Source organism: Mirounga leonina, unplaced genomic scaffold (genome assembly GCF_011800145.1).
Source record: "Mirounga leonina isolate KUSES-001 unplaced genomic scaffold, KU_Mleo_1.0 Mir_168, whole genome shotgun sequence".
Taxonomy (NCBI): domain Eukaryota; kingdom Metazoa; phylum Chordata; class Mammalia; order Carnivora; family Phocidae; genus Mirounga; species Mirounga leonina.
Window position 1 is genome coordinate 54,797,132 of NW_023270426.1, and position 22,207 is coordinate 54,819,338.

Below are 22,207 nucleotides of genomic sequence, written 5' to 3' on the forward strand. Positions count from 1 at the left end.
AAAAATAGGAGGGAAAAACATCCAAACTCATTTTACACAGCCAGCATTACCCTGATACCAAAAACCAGACAAGGACACTGTAAGAAAATTACAGGCCAGTATCCTTGATGAGCGCAGATGCAAAAATCTTCCATAAAGTAAAACCAAATTCAAGAAACTTAGTAGCTTAAACCAATGCTAACTTGCACACAAATATTTCATAGCAACATTATTCACAAAATCCACCAGTAGAAGCAACCCAAGTATTCATTGATGAATATATAAACAAAATATAGTATATGCAATACAATGATTAGCCTTAAAAAAAAAATTCTGGCATATGCTGTAACAGAGATAAACCTTGAACACAATATGCTAAATGAAATAAGCTAGTCACAAAAAAGACAAATAATATAGGATTCCACTTAATGAGTTCTCTTAGGAATCAAATTCATAGATAGATGTAGCATAACTGTTGTTAGGGTTGGTGGGAGAAAGAAAATGGGGAGTTGTTTACTGGGTATGAACTTTCAGTTTGCAAGTTGAAAAGAATTCTGGAGATTGGTTGCGAAACATACTGTGAATATACTTAACACTAATGAATAGTACACTTAAAAATAGTTCAGATGGTAAGTTTTACATTATTTTACCATAATTAAATTTTTAAAAAATCAAAAGCTTTTTCAAATACACATACACACATACCTGCAATTTTTTTTTTTTACTTTAGAATTCTGTAGGTTGGAAATCCAACATGGGTCTCATTGGGCAAAATCAGGGTGTCAGCAGGGCTGTGTCTTCTGAAGGTTCCAGCAGAGAAACCGAACCGTTCCCCGTAGAAATCACTTCTTGAAACTGCTGCAATCCATGGTTCATGGCCACCTTCCTCCAGCCTTAGAGCCAACAACAGGTGATTGAAACCCTCTCAAGTTGAATCTCTGGTTGACTGCAGCTGAAAAAGTGTCTCCACTTTTAAGGACCTATGTGGTTAGATTGGTTTTGGTTCACAAAATCGGGAGTTCCAGGGTGAACTCGTTCCCATAACGGAGAGCAAGGAGAGACCGAAGAAAGGGGCAGGCCACTCCAGACTGGTAGCTGCAGTTTTACCAAGCAAGGGAACTTACATCGGAGGTTTGTCTTAGGCAGCTGAAAGACAAATAAATCTTCACACCCATCTGCCAAAATCTTAGAAGTTCATATAGGGGCTTTAACTGGGCTCAGAACACATAATGTCCACATAGTTACAAGAACACTTTACTCTTTCAAGGCTAAATTCTTGGAACAGCTACTAGTGTGGGCTTGGTGGGCAGAATGTAAATTCCCGGGACAAGGGAAAGGGCGAGGAGCCTCTGGTTGCCCCAGCCCAGCCCCCGGGGTCAACCAGTGGTCATGACCTCTCAATGATCTTCTCCAACAATTGAGCCCACCTGGATAACCAAGAGAATCTGCCCATCTTGATCTTTTTTTTTTTTTTTAAGATTTTTTATTTATTTATTTGAGAGAGAGAGAATGAGAGAGAGCAAGCACATGAGAGGGGGGAGGGTCAGAGGGAGAAGCAGATTCCCCGCTGAGCAGGGAGCCCGATGCGGGACTCGATCCCGGGACTCCAGGATCATGACCTGAGCCGAAGGCAGTCGCTTAACCAACTGAGCCACCCAGGCGCCCGCCCATCTTGATCTTAATCACAATCTGCGAAACCCTTTTGTCAGGAGAGGTGACCTATTCACAGGTGCCAAGGATTAGGGTGTGAACCTAGAGGGACTTCAGCCTTTTGCCAAACAGAGCGAGTCGGGAGACAAGCTGGGTTAATAAGCATTTTGTTTTGCTGCCTAGCATGGTTTTGTAGTCAGTAATCATGATGGCAGCTCTTGAACCCGGGCATAAAAAGGGTTGTTTTGTTATTAGCTTCCATAAAAGTGGCTTCCTGATTTCAGTAGTTTCCTGATTATGGCTGAGCCACTTGTCCTTAGAAGTTCAGCCCAAAGTCTGCTCCTTTAGGCAACTGAGCAGTTACATATGCAAACTAAAATACTGTGTAATAAATCCCTTTCTACAAAATTCAGCAAGACTGGATTATATTGTCTGAAACTGAACTGTGGGTAGTTTAACTCCTACATCTATATTACTAAACAGAGAATTTCCTGACAAACATTGAATGCCCACTTATCTACTTTTAGGAAATCTTTAAGGATTTTGAAAAGCAGCATACAAAACCTAAAGCCATAATTTTACCCTCACATTTGGACCTCTTTCTTGTTCCCTATATCAGTAAAGCCTGATCTGAGTTCTCAGTCTAAACCTTGGGAATCATCCAAGAATAAACAACCTTTTTTTAAATCCCTCATAGTCATTTAAGAATAAAGTAATATTAAATCTTCTCCATATTCTTCAAATTCACACCTGTCTATTGTTCATGCTTCATCAACTCTTAACAAGACTACTATGAACACCAGTTAACCAATCTCTCAATCACTAAAAGCCTTTTTTAGCTTGACTGAGATATAATTGACAAATAACATTGTGTAAGTTTAAGATGTACAGCACGATGATTTGATACACATATATATTGCGAATGATTACCACAATAAGGGTAGTTAACACATCCATCAATCCATCACCTCACATAGTTACTTTTGTGTGTGTGCGTGTGGTAAGGACTTTTAACATCTATTCTCTTAGCAACTTTCAATTATATAATACAGTACTGCTAACTTTGGTTACCATGCTGTACATTATATCCCCAGAACTTACTCATCTTATAATTGGAAGTTTGTACTCTTTGACCAACTTTACTGATTTCCCTCACTCCTTTACCCACCCTCCAAACTACCAATTTACTGTTTCTATGAGTTCAGGTTTTTTTAGATTCCACATATAAGTGAGATCATACGGTGTTTATCTTCCTCTGCCTGACTTATTTCACTTAGCATAATGCCCTCAAGATCCATCCACATTGTCACAGATGGAAAGATTACTTCTACATGGCTGAGTAATATTCATATATATATACATATACATGTATATATATACATACACACACCACATTTTCTTTATCCATTCATCTGTTGGTGGACACTTAGTTTCTTCCCATGATTTGGCTATTATAAATAATGCTGCAGTGAATATGGAGGTACAGATATCTTTTTGAGGTAGTGATTTTTGTTTCCTTCGGATATATACCCAGAAGTAGGAGTGCTGGCTGATAATATGGTAGTTCTATTTTTAATGTCTCGAGAACACTCCATGCTGTTTTCCATAGTGACCGCATCAATTTATATTTCCACCAACAGTGCACAAGGATTCCCTTTCCTTCACATCCTCTCCAGCACTTACTCTCTTGACTTTTTGAAACAAGCCATTCTAACAGGTGTGAGGTAACAGCTCATTGTAGTTTTGATTTGCATTCCTCTGATGATTAGTGGAGTGTCCTCTCGTGTACCCATTGGCCATTTGTATGTCTTGTTGGAAAAATATCTACTCAGGTAATTTGCTCAGTTTTAAATCAGATTTGTTTCTTTTTGCTATTAAGTTGTAGCAGTTCTTTATATACTTTGGATATTAACTCTTATCAGATAGATGGTTTGCAAATATTCCAATGGGAATCATTCCCATTGTTTCATTTCATTGACGGTTTCATTTGTCATACAGAAGCTTTTTAGTTTAATACAGTTCCAATTGTTGGTTTTTTGCTTTAGTTGCTTGTGATTTTGGTCTCCTATCCCAAATATTACTGCCAAAGAGTCATTCCCCTGTATTTTCTTCACAGCTCTCATCAAGGCTCTTTCTGAAAAGTGTATAGGGTTATACAATACTTTGTTAAAAATCTTTCAAAGACATTATTTCTTTTTGCCTATACTTAACATACCCACCTGAGCATACTATTTCACTTTTGCTGACTTCCACACCTTCGTTTTTCATATGGTTTCATTTTCTTAAAAGATTTTGTCAGAGAGAGAGAGAGACAGAGATTGGGAGAGAGAGCACAAGCCAGGGGAGTGGCAGGCGGAGGGAGAAGCAGTCTTCCCGCTGAGCAAGGAGCCCGATGCAGGACTTGATCCCAGGACCCTGAGATCATGACCTAAGTCAAAGGCAGATGCTTAACTGAGCCACCCAGGTGTCCCTTCATCATGGTTTCAAATGCAACCCAGGTTCAAGCACCCTAAACTGCCTTTGGATTCCTGAAATATTATGTTCCCTCTTTTAATGACATGCTGTCATTTTTAGACATGCTATCCGCTTTATCTGAACCCCTATCTACTCATACATGTTCCAGCTACCTGCCTCTAACCTTAGGCCTCAAATTTGTGTTATGGATGCGCATCAGAATCTTCTGTTTTGCTTTGTTTTATTTTTGGAGTAGGGGGTGGCTTGTTTTGTTTTCAACTATCCTGAGTCAAGGCATATTCCCTGGAATTTTTCACTCAACTGGCTTATGCCCAGGAAATTACTACATGCTTAAGAAATATTCCCCAAATGGTTCTGATACACAGTTATGATAGAGAATTAATGCTATAGTGGTTACACAGATCAGATTTCAGAGTCAGACAGACTTCATTCAGTTCAAATATAATTTCTGCCACTTCCTAATTATATGATTGTGGACAAGTCACTTCACTGTCAGAAGTTCAATTCATATAATAATATTTTGACTTTCTAGATTGTGAGCTTTTCAAAGGAACTTTTTAGAACAGTTGTAGATTTACAGAAAAATTGGAAAAATAGGATAAGTGTTCCTAAGTACCCTACACCCAGTTTATCTTATTATTGATGGCTTATGTTATTATGGTATATTACCTACAGTGAATTATTCATAACTGATATACTTTATTAACTAAAGTTTATACTATATTCAGATTTTTTTAGTTTTTACATATTGTCCTTTTTCTGTATAGAATCCCATCTAAGATACCCCATTATGTTTTGGTTGTGACAGTTTCTCAATCTTTTCTTGTTTTTGGTGGCATCAGCAGTTTTGAGGAGGGCTGCTCAGCAATTGTGTAGAATGTCCTTCAGTTAGGATTTTTCTGGTGTTTTTGTCATGATTAGACTGAGATTATGGGTTTTTGGGAGAAAGATGACAGATATGAAGTGCTATTCTCATCATATCATATCAAGGATGCATATTATCAATATGACATTACTGTTACGTTGACCTTGATCACTGGGATGAGGTAGCATTTGCTGTATTTCTCCATTGAAAAGTTGATCATTTTTCCCTGTTTCCATACTGTGCTCTTGGGAAGAAAGTTACTACATGCAGTCTTTACTAAAGGCATAAGGTCTTCTACACAATATTACAATATCATACAGAAGTTTTACCACCCTAAAGATTTGTCTATTTCATCTATTCAACTCTCCTCCCCTAAAAGGCAACAACTGATTTTTTTTTTTTTTTTTTTTTATAGTCACTATAGCTTTGTATTTTCCAGAATAGCATTTCAAGGCTGGCTTCTTTCACTTAGGAATACACACTTAAAATGCTTCTATCATTTTCATGGCTCAATAGCTCATTCCTTTTTATCACAGAATACAATATAATTTTATGGATGTGCAATACTTCTAAAAAATCTATTTGCTTATTGAAGGACATCTTGATAGCTTCCAGTTTTGGGTGATTATAAAGAAAGTTGCTAAAACATTCATGAACAGGTTTCTGTGTGAACATGCTTTCAAATCAGTTGGATATATACCTAAGAGGGTGATTGTTGGAGCATATGGTAAAATCTTTAACTCTGTAAGAAACTGCTTATTTATCCTCTGAAGTGTCTGTACCATTTTTATTCCCACTAAGAATGAGTGAGAGTTCTCATCATTTTACATCTTTACCAGCAACAGGTATTGTCAGGTTTTTGAATTTTAACCATTCTACTAGGTATACAGGAATATATCATTTTTGTTTTAATTTGAAGGTCTCTAATTACAAATAATGTTGAGCATCACTTTTCATACACTCACCTGCCATCTACATATCTTTTTTATGTTTGTTCAGATCTTTTGCTCATTTTTAAATTGGGATGTTTTTCTTATTGTTGAGTTAGAAGAGTTCCTTGTGAATATTGGATATAAGTCCTCTACTATATATGTGTTTTTAACTATTTTCTTCCGTCTCTGGCTAATATATCAATTTTCTTAATAGTGTCTTTCACAGAGCAGAAATTTTTATTTAAGTCCAACTTACCAATTTTTTCTTTCTGGATTATAGTTTTGGTGTTCTATCTAAAAATCCTACACTAAACCTAAGGGTCTAGTTCTGCTTTGTTTTGTTTGCATATGGACATTTGATTTTCTTCAGTGCAATTTGCTGAAAAAATTACCCTTTTCCAATTAATTCATTTGGCTCCTTTATGAAAAATTTGTTTACTGTATGTTGTTTTTCTTTTTCTCAACTCTTTTCTCTTGCATTGATCTATGTGTCTTTTTTTTTTTTTTTAAAGATTTTATTTATTTATTTGACAGAGAGAGACACAGCGAGAGAGAGAGCACAAGCAGGGGGAGTGGGAGAGGGAGAAGCAGGCTTCCCGCCGAGCAGGGAGCCGGATGCAGGGCTCGATCCCAGGACCCTGGGATCATGACCTGAGCTGAAGGCAGATGCTTAATGACTGAGCCACCCAGGCGCCCCGATCTATGTGTCTTATCAGCTTCCCCATACCATGCTGTCAGGATTATTGTAGTTTTATATTACATGATAAAAACTGAGAGTATTGTCAATATCTAGAAAATATTGTACTGGGATTTTGATTAGAATTGTAATATTTTATAGATCAATTCAGAAAGAACTGACATCTTAACAATATTAAGTCCTCTCTCCATTAACATGGAATATCTCTCCATCTATTTGGATCTTCTTGGATTTCTTCCATCTAAGTTTTATAGCTTACACATATAGATTCTGTACATATTTTGTTAGATTTATAACTAAGTATTTCATCCTTAGTGCTATTATAAATGGTGGTAATTTTAAATTTTATATTCCAATTGATCATTGCTAATCTATAGAAAACCAATTGACCTTTATATACTGATCTATCCTGTGACTTTGCTATTCTTACTTATTACTTCCAGGAGTTTTTCGTTGTTGTTGTTGATTCTTGGGGATTTTCTATGTAGACAATCACGCCATCTCTAAAAGGTAAAATATATAAAAACAATTAAAATAACAATTGAAATGGTGCAAAGAGAATACAGATCTCAGTATTGTCAGACATAGGTGTTAATGTTACTACTTACTATATTCTAAGAGATAAAAGATATATTAATAATTTAATCAAACTCCTCAAAATATTAAGATAAAAATGATCAAGTGAAAATTATAGAGGTAAAGAAAAACTAGAAGTAAACATATGCATATAACAGAAGATGAGATACAGCTGAATAAAAAAAGAGTGAACTAGAATATGTCAGTAGAAAATATACTGAATGAAGATTGAAGAGAATAAAAAAAATAGAAAATATAGAACACATGATAAGACAGACACAAAGGATACTGTCGGAAAATCCACTACATCTATAATTGGAAGACCCGAAAAAAAGGAGAAAGAAATGGAGAGATAACGTGGCAAGCCTATTAATTGAGGAGATAATGGATGGAACTGTGTCTGCTATGATTGCCATAACAAGATACCACAGATTGGGGGGATTAAACAACAAAAAACTTCTCACATTTCTGGAGACTAAAAGTCTAAGATTAAGGTTCTAGTAGGTTTGGTTCTCCTGAGGAGACTTCTCCTTGGCTTGCAGATTATCATTTTCATGCTGTATCCTCACCTGGCTTTTTCACTGTGCTCATGCATCCCTGGGGTTGCCTCTTATAAAAACTCTAGTCTTACTCTACTTAAGAATTTTGGTGGAACACAATACAGTATATAACTAGAATTTTGCAAATTTGTTTAAAACATACACACACATGCATACACATCAAATAACATATCCAAGAGCTATGCATAAGCAATCAATTAGATGGTAGTTTTAATTCAAATACATGATAATAATTAAATATAAATGAATGAAGACTCCAGTGAAAAGATAAAGCTTGTTAGACTGTATGAAAAACCAAAATCAAACAATTATCAAACAGTGTGCTATTTGTAAGAAAAAAAACCCCCACAAGATTATAAAAAATGTGGGAGGGTGGAAAATAGTATACTCAGAAATACCAAAAGAAAGCTGATGAAGTTGTGTGATTATCAAAATAGAATTCAAAAAGTGAAAAAAAATACATCACATATGAAAGCATAACCTTTCTCTTAATAGAAAAATACAACACAATTAAAAATTTATATACATTTTAAAATATAGTATCACATATATAAAGCAAATTGGCACATCTAAAGGAAAAATAGACTCAGAAGTGTAATGGAAGATTTTAGCTACCAATAGAACATGTAGATATGTATTTGAAAATAATGTATAAACTTTGAACAGCAGAATTAATAAATTACTTAATTTACATACATTATTACATATCCATATATATTAATTTGTGTGTTTTATAATATATATTAATTTACATATATAAAATTCTGAGCTGAACAGCAAGATGAACATTCTTTTAAAGCACATATGGGCTTTATACAGAAATGACCATATGCTAGTATATTTCGGCAAAATTTAAAAGACTAAATTTACACAGAGTATATCCTCTAAATTCATTGCCATTGCCCAGAAACAAATTTCCCATACATATACAAATAAAGAAATATAATTTAAAATAACATGTGGCTCAGAAATAAAATCACAGTGGCAATTAGAAAATGTTTTGAGCTGAATAATAATGAAAATACTACAAATCACTGAGATACAACTGAAGCTACCCTTAGAGAAAAATATATAGCTCTAATTAAATATTTTAGGAAAGGTTTTTAAGAATGGCTAAAAGTTAGACATGTAGTTTCTGTTCAAAATCAATTGGCAAACACTCATCACCATAGCCAACTAAAAGGAATGCTGGGAATGTAGTATTTTACTATGCACCATTTATTAGACAACATTTAACATGAAATATATATTACTAAGTGAAAATAAGGAAAATTCATATGGAATTCAGTTAGCAGCAATTAACACACAGTACCAGCAGGAAGAGGAATGTGAGCCTGACCCCTACAGACTTAATTTTCCCATCACATTTGACCAGAGCAGAATGTACTTATATTTCCCACTGTATTTCTTAGCATAATTAACTTCACTTGCAGTAACAATCACAAAATCTCTGCTTCAGAGTCAAATGCAAATTCAAAGAGTGGGGATGGATGGTAGTTCTGCTCCATGCAGTCATTCAGGGTCCTACACTGCTTCTATCAAGTGACTCTTCCCCTAGAACCCAGGATTCCTCTGCTGAATCTTCTGTATCTATCTGGTCGACAAAAAGAGAGAGAAGGTTTGGAAGATTATATAAACATTTCCTATTTTTTTCTTTTTTTTTTTTTTCCTTTTTTTTTAAAGAGAGGGAGAGAGACAGAGCCTGACATGGGGCTCCATCTCACGACCCTGAGATCATGACCTGAGCCGAAATCAAGAGTGGCACATTTAACCGACTAAGCCACCCAGGCACCCCCCCATGGTAATTTTAAATGTGGCATACATCACATTTCATTGGCAAGCACTTAATCACATGGTTCCACCTACAAAGGGGGCTGGAAAAGAAGTCTGTATGCCTAGGATGAAAACAGAAACAATTTACTGACCAGATGGCCAGTTTTTGCTATGTGCACAGTTTTCTAGTACATATCCCCTAATGGAACTAGAGTTGTAATATCATATTCTTCTCAGAGTATACCTTGTAGTAAAAACATGTTGGGATTGGGGCGCCTGGGTGGCTCAGTTGTTAAGCATCTGCCTTTGCTCAGGTCATGATCCCAGGTTCTTGGGATCTAGCCCTGCCTCGGACTCCCTGCTCAGTGGGAAGCCTGCTTCTCCCTCTCTCACTCCCTCTGCTTGTGTTCCCTCTCTCGCTGTGTCTCTCTCTGTCAAATAAAAAAACAACAACAACAAAAGCATGTTGGGATTAAATTAGATTAATCCCACTTTATACCTAAGTACACTTTATATCTTTGAATTATAATATGTGCCTTTCACAACTACTACTGTTATTTCTAAAATATCGTTATCATTGATGTTGAAGAAATTATGGTCATCTATTTATTTTAAAAGGTAGATAAGTTAGGATAACAAAAGCATTTTATAAAATGTGGCCCAAATTAAAATGTATTTTTAAACTTCTATCATGAATAAAATGCTATAAAAATAAGTTTGTTTCATGGTGCTCATGTTTTTACCCTACGAATTAAAATTTATTACAGAAATAATATAACCAAGGATAATTATTCTATTTAAAATATTCAATATAGACTTAAAATTATGACAGCTATATCCTTATCAAGTATGACTCCACCAAATGTGATTCTACAGAGAGCAAGAGTTCATTAAACAAGATACCACTGAATCTCTACCATCTAACTTAATACAACTTTGATGATAAAAGTCCCTCTGAAAACTATTTTTCTAGTTTTTAGTAATTGTGCATATGGTTGTAAGAAAACTGAGATCCCCAAATGATAAAACAAAAACTATTAGAATATATGAAGTAATACAGATGAATAAAACTATATTGGTTGACTGTTGAAATATAAGCTAAAATACAGTTATCCTATTTTCTAAGCCTCCGGAAAAAATAATAACACAACAAAATACAAAATAGCCACAATAACTTTCCTGCATTCTTTTCTTATAGGAAACCTTGTTGAGTTTCCTCTTGAATTGATGTATAATATTTACTTCTGTTGCTGACTCCAGCACTTTGTTCCATCTCATTAATTCAAGGAGTAACAAACATCAAGGAACATCAGGAACATCATTAATCCTAAGACCATTTCTGGCCATGCCTAAGTGAAGCTATTAAAGATATTTCAAGATCTGACTAAAATAGTTATTAAAAAGCCTAACCGCTATGCCTCAATTTATTTTCCTAGATAATTGTAACATCTTTGTTTTGGGTCATGGGTTTATACATGTCTTTGGGTTTCATTTGTTACATTATTTTCAAGTCAAGGTAAAAAAAAATTTAAGTCACAATCAAAAACATTTAAAAAAATTTCAAGCTAAGTTTCAGAATTCGTTCATACATCATAATATAGTTCCGGTAGAGGTATGGTTTACTTAGCATCATTAGATAGCCTGGTGCATGTTTCCTCTGTCTCTTATAGTCTGCATTAAGCAGAAAATTCCATTATTCTTCCAATTTTTTTTTATGAATTGTAATTATATACTACTTGATTAAGAAATTTGAGAATTCATTACAGTTACGTATATGAGCAAGCAGCACAAGCTTTATAAATTGATTTTTCTTTAAATGCACACCACCTTCCTGTTCTTCATATAATTTTACCACCCATTTGTAATTTTACATTTAAATGTGTGATTATTTCACTAATATCTGTATACCCACAAGACTAATAGCCTCATGATAGCAGTGACCTTATCTATTTCCCTACTCTAGTCCAAATAGCCTAATCCCTGGAGTACAGTAAAGAGTTGATGAATGTTTGATGAACAAAAACAAATCAAACACATTGATAGCAAAATAATTTAAAATATATAATTTGTTTTATTCTGGAATTCTTTTTCTGTCCAGATTAATGATTAATTAAATTTTAAATGGTGGCATGGGCACACACACACACACAATTTTTTCCCCTAAATTATCAGATGTGGAAAGAGTTGAAAGTAACAAAGTCTAACATAATGATTGTTTTCTCTCCAGTTATCAGAATACATTGACATCAGAGCTAAATATATTCATTTTTTTTTTACATTTAGGATTTTCAATAGTCATTTTTATATTTCTTTCTCTTATTATATGACTCAAGGGACAAGGATTTCTGGGGAATTGCCCAGAACTATAAAAGTTATATAAATAGACAGGGTTTTTTTATTTTTTATTTTTGGTTGATACTAGTTAATCAGACCCATTAAAATGGGATGGATGCTTGTATTCTGAAACTTAGATCCTATACTTTCAGTCTGTTTTATCTTCTTTTTTAGTAATTCTTAGAGCCGTTGTAATTACCACTTGTATTTTCCCAAACCTTCACCATAAAACTCACTGAAGGTTATTTCCCACTTAGCATCTGTAATACGGTTCGTATTACATACATCGTAATACATCCTGCTCTGCATCACCGCCATGAAAGGCACTTTGAATCTGGAGACAGCATGCCATAGAAGAAAGAGAAATACCAACTGCAGTTGTAAAATCTTGAGTTCACTTCCAGTTTTGACCTTCAGAAGCTGTATAAGCATGTGTATTTTCCTAACGTTTCTGATCTTGGGATTTCTTATCTGCAAATGGTGATCATTCTGTATTAAGAAAGTTAATAACACTTACCCTATTAATAATTATATGCTACATATATGTAAGTTATTCAGAGAAGTCAGTTTCTGGCTACAACATCAGAGTGTCTAATTGTTAGCTGAGTGCAAGACTTTCAAAATGCAACAAAAATATTGGGTCATCTGGGAAGGAAGCCATTGAAAAGAACATGAAGAACATTACAAAAGCAAATTTTGCTTGGTCAAAATTTTCTAAGGGATTTCTCTGGTTACAAAAATGTCACCGTAGCACAACCTTGCATTAGGTTCACTTATTTAACAATAAGACTGGACTGAGATACTACACTCTTCTGAAAGGTAAGAGACTTCCTGCTATTTCCAATCATATCAGTACCTATTTTTATATTAACCTAAATATACTTTAGTAAAATTACAGAGTAGAAGAAATTATCTAGAACATCTAGTTCCAAACTTTTTTTAATGAAACAATTGATGTAGAGAATATTCATAACTTTCTCATGATCTCATAAATAGTCTCAATTAGAGAGAATAAATGTCAAAACTCTTCATTCCTTTTAGCATACTAGCTCTGATTTCAATGATTTGCTAAGGTCCAGTTCCCTTCCATTTTCTAACTCCTGTTAAAATAAAACAAATTCTATCACCAAAAGAATATCCTGCAAAATTACAGTGACTGGGTCTTTTCCAAGTTCAGAATCTTCTTGCAATGGAAGTACCTATATTTCTATCGAGTCCTTGTGTTTTATGATTATTTATGACATTTGCATAACCCCTGTATTGATCTGCACCACTGGGGAAAATACGGGAAAAGAAAGTATGAGTGTTAGTGGCTGCTGGAATACTTTGCCCGCAGCCTGTGGTATGAAAGGACAGGAGTAGTTTTGAAGTCTTCAGAAAGAAAGAGTCAGAAATCCAAAAGTGGGTAAAGACTTAAGAATTTGCCAGCAGATCCCACTAGGTTAGTATTTATAATCCAATCTGCTGGAGTTTATGAAGCAGAAGAGTAAAAAAATGTGAGACTCTGCTTAAGGCTAAAAACAAAGAAGAGTGCCTTATTCCGACTTAAAAGACTTACAGGCCAATAGAGCTAATGTGAGAAAGAACATCCTTTAAAAAATGAATACATGTTCATCTGTGAGTTTGAGCTCTAAAAATGATCTTGTTTTGAGAAACAGATTTGAAATGTTCAGCCACTCATGTTTGCTTACATTCTCTATACTATATTTATTTGATGCTGGGAAGTGTAAAATGATCATCAAACTATTCATCACATCTAATGGATGTTGGATATTGAAAGGCAACTCCACGTGGCATGGACATGTTACGGAGATGACTAATACATGGATAACATATGATTCCTGAGGGGCACTTTTTAGAAACATAAAATTTATTTTGCATATTTTCCAGTAAGGGATTCTAAAAATGAGAATTTCCATCCCTTTACTTTATATAAAGAGTGACCAACCTCAACAGCAACATGAGAATGGGATGACTCAGAAATTTGTGATCGCTTCTACACTCATAGTTTAAAATTTCAATTATATATTCTTAAACTTAATAAATTATATTAAAAAAATAAAATATTTAAAACTCATCATTTCCTAATTACTTAGCTACATTTTACTATTACATATGCTCCTGGGGTTATTCACATCTATTGTATCAGTGTGGTGAAATACTGTATAATGGTGAGTTACTGCATATCTGTTCTCAAACATTCCGAGATGTCATGTTGGAGTCATGAAATTGGCCATAGTTGGTAGTGTCTACAACACAGAAATTGTCAAATGCTATAAGTCAGTGATTGATTTATTATTGTCCATTGTTTTTTAAAAATGATAGGGAAAATATAGTAATGAAGAAAGCATTTTAAATGATGCTGTGTCTACAGTTGTTACATTGTGAATAACACGAGTAACATGAAAAATTGAGAACATTTTCTTCCAGTATTTAAAAACTATCATCAAGTTACCAAAGAAGTCACTCTTGCCAGTGACTAATGAGAGAAGTTCCAACATGGGCATGTCTTCATTGTTTCGCTTTTGTCTTACTCTGACCATAAAAATATCAACAGGCATTAATGTCAGCATTACACTTGTTTGTCAGTGATGTAAGTGGCTAGTAATTAAACATTTATTCATGATTTTGAGACACTACTGTTAGTAATAAAATTATTAATTGGTAGACTTTGAAAGAAACACCAATTCGATTTTAAGTTGTAAGTGTACAGAATTCTTCATAAAGAACATCTGCAAATTTTATTATTATTTGTAAATTGTTTTAAATGTCCCTTACAGTAGAAAACTTTATAATAACCTAATATACATCTGTATACACATACTTTTTTTCCTCAAAGACCCACTTTCAAAATTTTATCAGTTCAAATGCTAAGTCTTGATATCAGATAAGGTGACTTCTGGTGAGTTTTGGCTTTTACCTTGGGTGAAATGGGGACTATTACAAAGTTCTGAATAGAGGAATGGCAAGATCTGACTCATAGTTTAAAATAATCATTTTCTGATAAAGTATTGAGGATAGATTGATGGTAATCACCTAACATCAGTGACTTCTGATTTTTAGATAGGCACACATGACTCAAGATGAAAAACATGTTTCCTAGACAATGCCTGTGGTAAGCTGTGCCCATATGATTGAACTCTGGCTAATAGGCTGTGGATGGAAGTAATGGGCACAGCCACCAGATTACTTAAAGGAGAAGTATATTCTGGTTCTCTTCTACATATGAGGAAACTGAGATAGGTGAATGAGGAAACTGAGATAGGTGAATTGCAATAGTCTGTCAGTAAACAACAAACAGGCATTTCAAAGTCAGGTGGCTTCTTTCTAGAATCTGCTTGAAGCCAGTATATTATAGTGCCTTATAGCGTGATGTTTTTTACACCTATATGTGTGAGATGGTGGTTTAACATTAGTCGAGGATTTCAATTTCCAGTATATACTTTAAGCAGTCAATGGAATTTCACTGAAAGTCAAGATGGGTGGGGGAGATGGACAGATGGATGATTTGTTCTATGGATCAGAAACGCAGGGCTCTTTGTTTTATAAAGTACCTTACACTTCACCACTTGCATATAATTTCAAGTAAATAAATTTAATATGTGTGATTGTAGCTGTGTATTTGCACACATACACAAATGTGCACACATATGTATATGCATAGGTACATGTGTGTATGGGTGTATCTGTGTAACAGTCATAAATGTAAACATTTCAAAAATATATATGCCTAAATGACTATTTTTAGTTTAGGGTACATTTAGTTTATGTAATTTTAATTTAGCCCTGTTGACACTATTATTGTATGTCTCAAAAATGTGATCATCCAAACATCGTAAGAGAATAACCCAGTAGGCATTATTTCTGAAAAGATAAAAAGGCACATTTGGAACCATTAGATGATTTTAAAAACTACCAACATGCAGTTATTTTCCTCCAAACCATAAAAAATTAGAAGCAAACATGGATCTTGACTTCCTGAATGATAAATAAGGGTCTCTGAATTCCAACGTCTTTGCATTTGTTTTCTGTAGCCTCAGCATAATCACTGCCAACAATTTCAAAATATGAAATATTTCAAGGAACTTCACACAAAACCTGTCAATAATTTAATTTGCAGATAAGATGAAACCAGGAAAGCATCAAAAATTGACAACATATCTGAAAGAACACTATATTATTATAAAATGCCAAAGTCTAAACCTTAAAAAGCATGTTAGGAGCAAGTTTTCAAATTACTATGGCTATCATACTTTAATTTATTTTAATGTGCACTTCTCTGTGGTCACAAATGATATGAGCTGGTAGACATAGCTTGACAAGCCTGTCTTTTTTATTTTTTTTAAGATTTATTTATTTATTTGAGAGAGCGAGAATAAGAGAGAGAGAGAGTACATGAGAGGGGGGAGGGTTAGAGGGAGAAGCAGGCTCCTTGCCGAGCAGGGAGCCCGATGCAGGACTCGATCCCGGGACTCCAGAATCATGACCTGAGGCAAAGGCAGTCGCTTAACCAACTGAGCCACCCAGGCGCCCCGACAAGCCTGTCTTAGCATCAGAACAGCTTTGAAGAATAGGTCTCGTCAAAGAGAAAGTTATTGAAGGCACCCTCTTTTGTAAAACTTCAAATTAGATGGAGAAATTTGAGGGAAGAAGAGTTCAATATTTCTCTGAAGTACTGAAACCGTTTTTATTGAATCACTGAAAAAGTAGAGCACAGACCCTGTGAAATATAGCTATGGTAAAATGTGTGAATTTCTGTGGAAGGTGGAAAGCAATTTTCGCAAGACAGGACCATCAGAGTGTAAAGTTTAAGAAAGTTCCTTCTGGAGCCAGATCCCAGTTCTCCAGTAGAAAAGGAGCCCCATAATGAAACAATGACACTGGAACTAGTAAATTTTAATGCGGTAAAATGTTCTTTTTTGGGCTTATAAGAAATAAAGAAGTTCTTCAAGAAATAGTAATACTTGAGGATCTTAAAAATACCTTGTAATATAAGGCACTTTAGTTCAGAATGCTGTTTGGGTTCAAATGCAGAACGCTACCTAAAGATTCAAAAGCCAATTGCCTTAGTGATTGCTACAGCTGAATCATAAAGTGTACTTTCTAGACATTTCTTACTAAATGGTCTGAATAAATGTAAATGACTATGAGAGTCTAAGTTTAGTTCTATATACAAGTGCAGATGAAATGAAAATAAAATCATTTACTAAATTTCATTAAACTAAATTCATACCTCTGCATGTCCTGTGGGGACTGAACTCAATGTTGGAAATGTAGGCCATGCTCATAAAACAATTACCTTTGTTCAGGAGAGTGTTTCAGATTTCATTTTAGCACTAGGATTTCAGATGAAGTAGCTCAAAGCCCACAGAAATGAGCATGAGGAAAACATTCAGGGATGTTGGCTTTATAGGTAACTAATTTGAATGAACATATTTCTTTTTAAGACTTTATATGTAATTTTGCTTCTGACTTTCTTTTTTAGAAAGTTATCACAAAAATATTATAAAACCTTTTTTATTTTTATAATTTTTTTTCTAGTAATAACATATATTGATGTAAACATGCATGTGTATGAATACATGTACACACACCTATAGAATTTGGGAAGAATGCCACAAAAGAATAAATTAAAACCAGTAAGATTTCATCCTAATGAAAACAAAATAAAATTTAAAACATCAACTTAAATCAGCAAAGGATTCATTTATCTCACACAAAAAGAAGACAGATGTAGAAAATTCAGTTTTAGTACAACAGATTAAGTTCTTAGAACCCAGGTCTTTTCCTTTTCTTATTTTGCTATCTTTGGCACGTGACTTTAATTTTTTATGGTCTAATCCTGGCCACTCCACTTTCCAGGGATGAGATCTCTAATCCAGGCAAAAAGAAGTGGGAAAGGTAAATAACGGGTGTGTGTGTGTGGTGGTGGTGGTGGGGGGGGGGTCCTGATGATTCCATCCACCTTTAAAGTGATTTCCGGGAACCCCACCAAACAAACTTTGCTTATGCTTTTTCCCTTTAAAACTGGGTCCTTGGCTACCCCAGCTGCAAAGAATAGGGGGCGGTTAATGTTTTAGCATTTTACAATGTTATAATAAAGGAAGCCAAAGGAGACCAAGTCTTTGTATAGCCAATCATCATACCTGCCACCATAAATCTGTAACTCAGATACTTCAGAATTAGGGAAGTGTTTCATTACTTCTTTCTTTTTTTTTTTTTTTTAAGATTTTATTTATTTATTTGACAGACAGAGAGAGAGCACAAGTAGGCAGAGTGGCAGGCAGAGGGAGAGGAAGAAGCAGGCTCCCCGCTGAGCAAAGAGCCAGACGTGGGGCTGATCCCAGGACCCCAGGATCATGATCGGAGGCAAAGGCAGCCGCTTAACCGACTGAGCCACCCAGGCACCCCTCATTACTTATTTCTGGAGAAGTGAAACAAACTCTTTCATATTAGTTTTGCTGATACCCTATAATTCAGATATTAGATAATAAAATTAAATGAAAGGAAGAAAATAAAGACATTTCTTGTATCTGGAGAGAGACTCTCATTCTCAAAGGCATTTGTAACAAGCACTTAATATTTATTATATAGAATGACTGTAATATACTTTTTGAAAGTTAGAAAAATAGTATTTATTTTCACTGATTATTTCATTAATTCTGGCTAAATTACCAGAATTTAGGCTATAGAAGATTCTCAACTCATTACTGAAAAACTTTAAAGGATTCTCCAATTTCTTTGTTGTGATTGAAACTGTGAAATATTTAAGTGTAGAAAATATTAAATGATCCATTTCTTCCTATATAGTTCATAGCTGAAAGTTCCTACTTGTGGAGCTCTCCAATAACAATTAATTTCAAAATCTGTCTCCCAATCACTCAGACTAATTACCAAGGCCCTGAATTCTCTCTGAGACCCCCTGGGTCACAAACATTAACACCCCTGCTAGCGTTTACTACTGCTGGCATTACATTCAAAGTCTACAGATTGAAGAAACAGGTAGTATTTCCTAGTTTTTCTCATCTGCTTTTTTCATTACTAAATAAATCAAACATATTATATGATATGTCTTGGAGAAAAGTTTATTGAACATGGATAATTGTTTGGAATAAAAAAAAAAAAAACACAACTTTGATAATCTTTGCTAGATTCGATGGAAAAAAAATGGCCCCTAAACTGCTGTGCAAAAGGCCAGGGGAGAGGTTTGTGTTGCTCCTGAGAGGGCGTGGGGAGGCCTGTGAGAAGAGAATAAAAATGAAAGAATTTGAGAGACCTTGGATATCTTAGGCCTTGAGGTGGGTGATGGGTCCTCGAAATTACGAGTCAAGTTTTAAAACACTTGAGTGGGGTTCATATGAAAATTGGATGAGGGAGTTGAGTTTTGTACACAACAGTTAAGGGGACAGGAAGGGAAAACTACTAATGGCAGCAGAAGCCAGATGTGCAGGAAAAGCCAGAGCTTGTATTTGCATAATATAGATCTGAAGAAAATTGACTTTGAAAGTTGAAATTGTGTTTCTTTAGTAGTAAATAAATTGCATGTTCTTGATCTGAAGATAACACAATTTTATTTTTTTTAAAGATTTTATTTATAGTGGAAAAAAAGATTTTATTTATTTGACAGAGAGAGACACAGTGAGAGAGGGAACACAAGCAGGGGGAGTGGGAGAGGGAGAAGCAGGCTTCCCGCCAACCAGGGAGCCCTATGTGGGGCTCCATCCTAGGACCCTGGGATCATGACCTGAGCCGAAGGCAGATGCTTAACTGACTGAGCCACCCAGGTGCTCCAAGATAACACAACTTTAAATAGAAGCAAATGGTTTTTGTTCAGAGTTCCTTCATTAAATGAAACAAATTCAATAGGCTGACTGTAGCCTATTTAAAGACCCCAGACTTGCGCAGGCATTAATATCAAATCTGAAAAGTCAGAATCATTGATAGCAAATGTATGCTAGAAAGTAAGGAAAAGTCATTCTCTCAGTTAAATTCAAATTATTTTTCATGTATAGTGTGGTGAGCTGAATAATGGCCCCTCCAAAATGTGCATGTCCTAATCCCTGGAACTTGTGAATATGTGTGATTTTATTAATGTGACCAAATTGAGGATCTTGTGATACAAGTTTATGCTGGATTATCCAGGTGGGGCCAACATAATTATGGGTTCTTATAAGAGGGAGGTTGGAAAACACAGACCAGAAGATGTGAATATGGAAGCAGAGGTTGGAAAGAAGAGAAGATGTTATCCCACTGGTCTTGAAGAAGGGGCCACAAGCCCAGGAATGTGGGTGGTCTACAGAAGCTGGAAAAGCAAGCAGCCTCCAGAAAGAATACTGCCAACACCTTGTAAGACTTCTGGCCTCCCAAATATAAGATAATAACTTTGTGTGGTTTTAAGCCATTAGCTTTGTGGCAGTTTGTTATAGCGGCAATTGGACACTAATGCACATAATAATCTGAGACTACCATTAATTTCTGTGTGTGGTACATCTAAGATTTCAAGATTCATTCGTTTTCCTTCCAACTCTAGGTGCACCTGAATTGTGCAACATTTAAAGGAAGGGTTTTCTTACTACGCTAACATATTTCCCTCCTTCAGCACATGATCTTACTGTCAAGGTGTGGCAGGCATATCATTAGCATTTCCTTTCAGGAAAAACTGAATCTTTTCCTAATTCCTATTTTTCTCATAACTACCACAGGTACTTCATCCTTACTGCTACTGGGCATGGGTCTTTTTTAGAAGTATTATTCCACTTTTTATGGGTAAGCCAAATACAGGTTTATTCTAGAGGTCAGCGCACAATTACTGGGGTTACTAATTGACTTTAATTTTTTATGGGACTTTCAGAAACTTGTAGTACATGTTCAGTCTGCATTTGCTATAAAAATGATTTAACAATTGGCAGTATTTCAAAGGTCTTAAAGAAACACTGCCTGGACAAAAAGCTCTGGCGAACTATGAAATGTCTCATCAAGGCTAGGTTTCACCTAGGCTATGATGAGGAATTTCTATGTTGTAGAACAACACTGTGATAGGAATAAATCGAAAGCAAAGGAACAATATATGTGGCTGTGACCTGTGGGGTGGGGGGGGAGGGGTGCTTTATGATTTTATTTCTGCCATTTGTCTGTTTTTAAATAAATTGAAAATGTAACAGAGGAACTATGCCACTGTAATTTAATGTACTACACTGTATTGTTTATTGATAGATCATAGAAGTAGCAAAATTATATTACTTCAAAACTTATTCTTTTTTTTTTTAAAGATTTTATTTATTTATTTATTTGACAGAGAGAGAGACAGCGAGAGAGGGAACACAAGCAGGGGCAGTGGGAGAGGGAGAAGCAGGCTTCCTGCTGAGCAGAGAGCCCGATGTGGGACTCAATCCCAGGACCCTGGGATCATGACCTGAGCCGAAGGCAGACGCTTAACGACTGAGCCACCCAGGCACCCCACTTCAAATCTTATTCTATAAAATTATTTCAGTATCTGCTACTTCCATCCATAATTTTTATTATTTCTGTTCAACAGCTTTTGTTTATTATTTATAGACTTCAGCAGGAGTTCTATTCAACAAACTGTTTTAAGATATATATAGATGAACCATGAGAGACGATGGACTCTGAAAAACAAACTGAGGGTTCCAGAGGGGAGGGGGGTGGGGGGATGGGTCAGCCTGGTGATGGGTATTAAAGAGGGCACGTTCTGCATGGAGCACTGGGTGTTATACACAAACAACCAATCATGGAACACTACATCTAAAACTAATAATGTAATGTGTGGTGATTAACATAACAGTAAAAAATAAATAAATAAAAATTTAAAAAAGATATATAGAGAGAGTGTCAATTCAGATAATCCTTTAGACCCTTGGAATTATTACACTACTGTTCTTAACATGTGTGCTTCCCTGCTCCAGTGACCATAAAGAATCAAATTTATCAAAGAGTAATCTTTTAGCATCCTGAAAACAATGTCTCAATTGTTCAAATGGCTAAAAACTATTCCTACTTCCTGTATATCTCTCCAAGTACTTTTTTCCCCTGCTGTTACATTTGGTATTTAATTTCATTTGCTATTTCATTAATGAGGTGAAATTTAATTTCATTTGGTCAATATTTCTATATTATGATGGTACTTGATCAAGAAACTGTATTTATTTCATTGGTATATATTGATTATATAAATTTTTATGTATATAAAAGTGTGTGAGTATATGTGTGTGTATACATATACACATGTTTATACACGCGTGTGCTGTTACCATTTTATGCTCCAAAATTTCTAAGTCTAGTGTGCCTGGGTGGCTCAGTTGGCTAAATGTCTACCTTCAGCTCAGGTCTTGCTTAAGTAAGTACAGCG